At 43.7% G+C, this 7,500-nt stretch overlaps 2 long non-coding RNA genes across 3 annotated transcripts in view; both read right to left on the reverse strand.

The window, feature by feature from the left end:
• The window catches only part of LOC134454952 (uncharacterized), a 2,099-nt gene extending 717 nt beyond the window's left edge, over positions 1-1,382 (reverse strand). Inside the window, exons 1-3 of the long non-coding RNA XR_010035948.1 lie at positions 1,266-1,382; positions 1,073-1,155; positions 1-625 (exon numbers count right to left, since the gene is read on the reverse strand). The exon at positions 1-625 is cut by the window's left edge and continues 717 nt beyond it. This is a non-coding gene — a long non-coding RNA (uncharacterized LOC134454952). The remainder of the gene's footprint in view (positions 626-1,072; positions 1,156-1,265) is intronic.
• Positions 1,383-1,620: 238 nt separating this feature from the next.
• LOC134454951 (uncharacterized) lies at positions 1,621-5,341 on the reverse strand. Of its 2 annotated transcripts, XR_010035947.1 has the most exons (6): positions 5,092-5,341; positions 2,772-2,882; positions 2,598-2,672; positions 2,219-2,336; positions 2,017-2,102; positions 1,621-1,704 (listed from the first exon to the last, which is right to left on the reverse strand). It is a non-coding gene; the product is annotated as an uncharacterized LOC134454951 (long non-coding RNA). The 2 variants fall into 2 exon arrangements; XR_010035946.1 differs by lacking the exon at positions 5,092-5,341 and having other exon boundaries at positions 2,772-3,090.
• Between the last annotated feature and the right edge of the window lie 2,159 nt (positions 5,342-7,500).

The following is a 7,500-nucleotide window of genomic DNA, read 5'->3' on the forward strand; positions in this document are numbered from 1 at the left end:
AAGAGCCCATGTGCTTTGCACAGAGAATATGTTGCTTTTTAGCTATGAGTAAACAGGCCCGCCAGCAGGTCCATCTGCACAAACAGGCTTCTCACCGTACTTTTGGTTAATTACAAAATTTACAGTGCATCCATAACTGCGCTAACAGAGTGGAGTGAACTTTTTGTCCCCAGGTTGAAATTTGTCTTGGGCTCTACAGTCACTACATTCCATACAGTACTTACATAACCAGCATATAACAGAACATAAATAAAAAAGAACATCGGAAAAACATAGAAAACATTACAATAAAAAACATCAAAGTGTGCACTGCATGTCAATGGCATGTCCATCCGTCATTAACAGACAAGGTATTCCCTGATGGGAGGTTATCCGAATAATACATTTCAAACACAGCATGTATTCAGTCCAAAAGAACTGACAGGGATGTCGCAACACTTAGATTGACAGTTTGTACAGGACCTTGTCTCGTGATCTGGCTTGAATGACATCACTACCCTTTCAAGGACTTAAAGTAGCTGGCTTGTAGATACTCAAGGTTCACGTAGTACATGATCTCCCAAAAGCATGGTGAAGCTGCAGGTTGCATATCCCTCATGGCGGTTCTTGGCATCTCACCATAAGTCTTGAAAAAGCAAAACAAAAGAAAAGTGTTAATGATTAAGACATGGCTCTTCCATCTCAGTCATCAAAAATATGGTTTAGGGAAATTATATATATATATATATATATATAAATGTTATTTCTGACTTGACTGCATGTGCATTTTGGGTGCTACACGCTATGTCTGTTTTATATGTAAACAGATCATGCACTCATTAGAATGAGATGACGGACAGGGCTGGAAAAAAGAGGCTGTTGGGTCCTGACAAGCCAGTGGTAGTGAGAACAATATAATTAGATGTTGAAACTAGTAGGGATTTTCCTTTAAGGTTGTGTGTGTTTATCTGTGTTTGGTGTAGAGTGGAGTGTGCACGTGCATGTTTTGTATGTGTGTGTGTGTGTGTGTGTGTGTGTGTGTGCGTGTGCGTGCACGCATGGGCTGTTATGCATGACATAAAAAAGATCTTACTTCCTACATCCTGATGTTTGAGGATTCCTAGGATAAGTAGTGTCGCAGACCCAGCAGAGAAGACGTCCTCTTTCATTTGTGTCCTACAGCAGAAAAAGAATGAATAACTATGAGTAATAGTAATTGGGATTTTACTGTGAAATATATAGTACAACTGGCACCCATGTTTACAATTATTGGATCATACACTCACATTTCAGTGCTGGGTTCTTCCCTCGATGCAGACACAGCTTCATACACATTAAGTGGTTTTGGTGCCAGGTCATCACGTCCATCGAGGAACGACTCCGTGCCTACCGGAATGACTGTGCCTACCAGTGCACAAAGAGGAAGACAAAAAGAAAGACAACAAGTTTGAGAGTTTGGCAGACAAATAGACAGAACATACAGTAAAACGTTGCAAAATTGTCTGAAGTGACACCAGACAGTAGGCATTCCATACACATTCACAGAATCAAAGAACAATATCAGGCCAGCTCTCATTGTGTGTGTGTGTGTGCATTAACGCCTGCTGTTGTGCATTGATATAAAAAAACTTACTTCATACATGCCGATGATATCCAAGAGCTTCTTGAATAAGTAGTGTGACCGCCGACTCAGCTGAGCAGCATTCTTCTCCTTTTACTTGTGTCCTACAGCAAAAAAATAAGCAGTTATTGTGATTTCATGGTTAAAGTAATAGGCCTACAATACAGTTGACATACACATTTATCCTGAACTGCGTTGTTGGGTCCTGACAAGCCAGTGGTAGTGAGAACAATATAATTGGATGTTGAAACTAGTAGGGATTTTCCTTTAAGGTTGTGTGTGTTTATTTGTGTGTGGTGTAGAGTGGGGTGTGCATGCGCATGTTTTGTACGTGTGTGTATGAGCATATGTGTGGCGTGTGTGTGTGTGCGCGCGTGCACGCATGGGCTGTTATGCATGACATATAAAGATCTTACTTCCTACATCCTGATGTTTGAGGACTCCTCGGATAAGTAGTGTCGCAGACCCAGCAGAGCAGAAGTACTCTTCTTTCATTTGTGTCCTACAGCAGAAAAAGAATGAATAACTATGAGTATTGTAATAGTAATTGGGATTTTACTGTGAAATATATAGTACAACTGGCACCCATGTTTACAATAACTGGATCATACACTCAACATTTCAGTGCTGGGTTCTTCCCTCGATGCAGACAGCTTCATACACATTAAGCGGTTTTGGTGCCAGGTCATCACGTCCATCGAGGAACGACTCTGTGCCTACCGGAATGACTCTGTGCCTACCGGTGCCCAAAGAGGAAGACAAAAAGAAAGACAACAAGTTTGAGAGTTTGGCAGACAAATAGACAGAACATACAGTAAACCGTTGCAAAATTGTCTGAAGTGACACCAGACAGTACTGTAGGCATTCCATACAAATTCACAGAATCAAAGAACAATATCAGGCCAGCTCTCATTGTGTGTGTCTGTGTGTGTGTGTGTGTGTGCGTGCGTGCACGCGCATTAACGCCTGCTGTTGTGCATTGATTTAAAAAACTTACTTCATACATGTGCTGATGATATCCAAGAGCTTCGCCAACCCAGCTGAGCAGCATTCTTCTCCTTTTACTTGTGTCCTACAGCCAAAAAATAAGCAGTTATTGTGATTTTATTGTTAAAGTAATAGGCCTACAATACAGTTGACATACACATTTGTCCTGAACTCAGTCACTTACATCTCTCAGACAATCCAAATCGGTTTTCATCGGTTTACTTCTTCAGTGACTTAGTTCCAGCTTCTTACACATCCAGCTGTCTTGGTAACAGGTCAGAGGAAAGACGTCCATCTTATCCAGAGCATAAGAGATTTAAAAAAAAACAAAAAAACAGACAAAACGTTACAGAGCTTTGCAGACACACCTTCAAAACATACAGGCAACCTAAATATATGAAAGGCTTTTGTCTCACTACTGTAGTGCACACAACAACTTTACATATTTCATTTACATTAACAAAAATATAAACCAACCAGTCTTCGGAAATACTGCACATACTACAGAGTACAGAGAGTGGGGGCAGTCGTGGCTCAGTGGTTAGAGCACTGGGTTGGCAACCCAAGGGTTCCTGGTTCAATGCCCGACCGAACCACGGCTGAAGTGCCCTTGAGCAAGGCACCTAACCCCCACATTGCTCCCCGGGCGCCGCTCAGCAGGCAGCCCACTGCTACGGACTAGTGTGTGTACTTCAATGTGATTCACTAGTCCAAATGGGATAAATGCAGAGAAAGAATTTCCCCTACCTAGGGGACCAAAAATTTGCTCCAATCCAAATCGGCTCCAATATCACACAGTCACACTAGAACTAAACGGTCTCTGGGACAACACACGCACGATTTGCGGCTGATATCAGCTATCATGCATAGCTTGTTGAAGTAGCTGTTGCCTTATTGCCTATAGAGCTCTCTAGCCACAACTTTCTTTAAACCAGGAAACTTCCCTGTAGCGTCAACAAAGCAACAAATCCCTGCTCGTGAAAGAGAGAAATTGGCTAACTATAACCCTTCGCATTAAAGCCTTATGATTTTGGAACACAACGACAGGTGAATGTAAACAGTTCCCCACGCAGCCAGCTTCATCCGTATACGGTAATCAAACAGTTATGTAGTAGTACACAAGCTACGACGCTAACCAAACAAGCAAAGCACATACGAGCCGAGATAAGAAACGTCAGTTAACACAAACAATAAACCATTGTCGCGACAACATTTTCTTGCGCAAGCAAGCTGACCAAGCACATGATGCGACTTACCACACCTAACATGCCGGTATTATGCGCGAGCTCTCCCTCTGCCTTTATCAGAGTTCGGACTCGCAGTGAGCTCAGAATATCGCAGGCGAAGTCACACAAGCACTTGCACCCACAAAACTAGTTCTAGGTGATACAAAAAAAGAAGAAAGTTCATCGACTTCCCTGATGTAGAATTAACATGACACTTGTGGTAACCGAAGACAGTCTTCAGATGCCAGCTTGCCCCCCGAACGAAAATGCTGTCGTTATTGCATTCTAGGTTGAGTTGAGCAGGTGAAGTAGCGGCTAGATATAATTTGTCAGATTTGTGTCAGTTTAGCGTCCTGCACATTGAGAGTAAATAGAATGGAGGCCAAAATTCTATTTCATTGTTGAAGCCAAGTTGGAGCCAAGGTTGGACCCAAAAAGACCAAAAAATGGCCAAATCCCATTCATTCCTATGAGAGACATAAAACCCTGTATCTCCCTTAAATGCCACTCCAGGGGGATCATTTTTCGCTCAACTAGTAGGTCCCCTTGCTCTCCAACTTACCAGGGTGGTGATTTTTTGTGGTGATGTTTTATTTTAGAGAGATATTAAAAGTTAAATTGACCAATGAGCATCAGAACATGGTTTGATTGACCGTTAGAAGTCTTGTTGTTGTCCAATCAGCACCTGCGTTTGGCGTTGCTAAGGTGGAATGTAAGTTGGAATGTTCCCAAATCTGGCTTCAAAGCGTTGAATGGCAAATAGCGTTGATTTGGCGTCCATTCTATTTACTGTCAATGGTCCTGCATTAGGTATCGCCTGTGTAGTGGACACACACCTAAAAAGTATCCGCCCAACCTGACAGCCAACCATCCGTTATGAGCTATATTAAGCGAAATAACAACCAAATGAATGCCAGAAGGGCTAACATTATGACTTACGGTAGCTAACTAACCACCGTTGACAGAACATGGACGAAGGCTGGAGGAACATGTAACTTTCCAATGAAATGTAGCCTACATTTGTAAAATTCATTAAAGCAAGCATCTATATTCCCAAATCCACCACAGGGCAGCAAACCGCTGCAGTTATGACCTAGTGCTTATTCATTTGCTCCCCTTAAAAGACTAGTTAATACCGTTTCCTCCTATTACTCGAAATGTGTAGCTTTCTCTGAAATGTGCCTTGCTTTCCACAATCAGGAACTCACGGCTGACGCACATTTACACAGCGAAAAGCAATATATGGCAAGTTTATATACATAAAAGGCGCACACTTACCGAAACAATGCTTTCATAAGCCATCCGATGTCCTCTCTTCTGGACGTTGGTAGCCCGGTAGCCGTTTTGGCAATGGCGACCGGTAAAATTCAAAATTCAAATATCGTTGACAAGATAACTTAGATTACAGGGTTGAAATGACCCAGGGCCTGGGTGCTGATGTGGGTTTGGTCAATAACCCAGGTAATTGGTCAGAAAAATAACCCAATATGGGTTATATTTAACCCATTTTTTATAGAAAAGCAATTGACCCAGGGGTTTAGTCAAAGTAATAACCCAGCTCTTTTTAGAGTGTATTTATCACACAAATGGGTGCCGGAGACCAAGCTCCGAGGCGCTGGTACATTCTCTTGAAAAATTGAACTCTACGTGTGTGTGTGTGTGTGTAATATGTCTGTAAATGACGTGATATTGTGTTCTGAATAGTTAGTTGGTTAGCTGACCAGATGCTGACCTTATTTAGCGTTTCTGTGACGATTCTGTATTATTATAAAACAGACAGTTTAAAACGCAAACTTCCTCCTGCAAAATAAACACTTAAAACGACAAAGTAAAAAATTCACCTGAGTAGATCAGGCAATTTCTCTTCTGTATACAAACTGCGCATGTGCAGTGTGCAAAGGGAACGGATCGGGCAGGCGGAACCCGTTGGGCACCAACAGGGGCATTTCTTGTAGAGCAGGGCAGAGTAAAGGGGGCGTTTCCATTTCCTGTAGAGGGATCTCCCCTGTCTACATGGGGGGACTAGAAGCTCTATTCATCTCAGGCTCTATTCATCTCTATTAGATCAGACATGGGCAGTGGCAGTCCCTCTCTCTTTCTTTCTTTCTTTCTTTCTTTCTTTCTTTCTTTCTTTCTTTCTTTCTTTCTTTCTTTCTTTCTTTCTTTCTTTCTTTCTTTCTTTCTTTCTTTCAAAAAAGAAAATGCTTTGCACTGAAATTCACAAACACTGGGAAGCTGAATGACAATGAGATGTGCACAGATTGATACATTTGTATTTTATCTTTGCATTTTTTTTCACATACAGAAAAGTGCACAGATGCGTGTGTGATTTGTGTGCCATTCTTAGACCTCTTGACTGGACTCTTACTGTGTGTGTGTGTGTGTGTGTGTGTGTGTGTGTGTGTGTGTGTGTGTGTGTGTGTGTGTGTGTGTGTGTGTGTGTGTGTGTGTGTGTGTGTGTGTGTGATGGCTGAGAGAAAGCCATAGAAGGGGGCCGCTGACAGCTTTGGCTGGGCCCAGGACAAAGTCATCTGAAAGGGCCCCCTAACCAACATATACATAGCAATGAAGACCTAATTCTGGGCCCCCCACTCTCAAGGGGCCGGGACAACTGACCCCTTTTTCCCCTTCCTGTATGCTTCCCAGGTGAAGCATAATCTGTGGGTGGATGGGTCAGGGAGCAGAGGTCAGGTGTCAAAGGGCAGATGGAGGACACTAATGGCAGTGGTGCTATGGAGGAGGCCATAAGGTGTTGGATGTCTGATGGTGGTTGAAGAGGTCAGGGGTGTGTGTGTGTGTGTGTGTGTGTGGGAGGGGGTTGTATGATGATGCAATGCAGGCCATAAGGTGTGTGATGGCTGATGGCCGTTCAAGAGACCAGAGGTGTGTGTGTGTGTGTATGTGTGTGTGTGTGTGTGGGGGGGGGGGGGGGGGGGGGTTGTATGATGATGCAATGCAGGCCATAAGGTGTGTGATGGCTGATGGCCGTTCAAGAGACCAGAGGTGTGTGTGTGTGTGTGTGTGTGTGTGTGTGTGTGTGTGTGTGTGTGTGTGTGTGTGTGTGTGTGCGCGCCCACGTGCGTTTTTGCATTTTTGCGTTTGTGCGTGCGTGCGAGTGTGCATGTGTGTGTGTGTGTCATAGGCCGGAAAGGTGTGTCATAATGATGGTGTAGGGCACAGTTGAGTGATAGCTGATGGCTGTGGAGGGCAAAGTTGATGTCAGCAGGAGCCATAGGGGAGAGTGAAGGCCAGAAAGGGTGTGGTAACGGTTGCGTGATCGCTGTTGAAGCCAGAGTGCCATTATTTCTTCCAGGACAGGCGTGTATGTGGGGGAAGCCGTTGCCTAGTGGTTAGGGAGTTAGTCTTTCAATCTGGGAGGTTGTGTAAGTTCAAATCCCACCTGACCTCTCCCTACTCCTCCAGCCATACCTGAAATACCCTTGAGCAGGGCACCTAGCCTCACACTGCTCCAGGGACTGTAACCAATACCCTGAAAAATAGCAACTGTATGTCGCTTTGGATAAAACTGTCTGCTAAGTGTAATGGAATGGAATGGAATGGAATGGAAGGCTAGGCCAGTGATGATGACTGATGACGGTGAAGGTCAGAGGTTCCCTGGTAACCACCAGACCTAATCACAAGTGAGCATGTCTTTCAGATCGGAACGATTGTGTAGAACTAAAGGCA

Source organism: Engraulis encrasicolus, chromosome 9, assembly GCF_034702125.1.
Source record: "Engraulis encrasicolus isolate BLACKSEA-1 chromosome 9, IST_EnEncr_1.0, whole genome shotgun sequence".
Classification (NCBI taxonomy): Eukaryota; Metazoa; Chordata; class Actinopteri; order Clupeiformes; family Engraulidae; genus Engraulis; species Engraulis encrasicolus.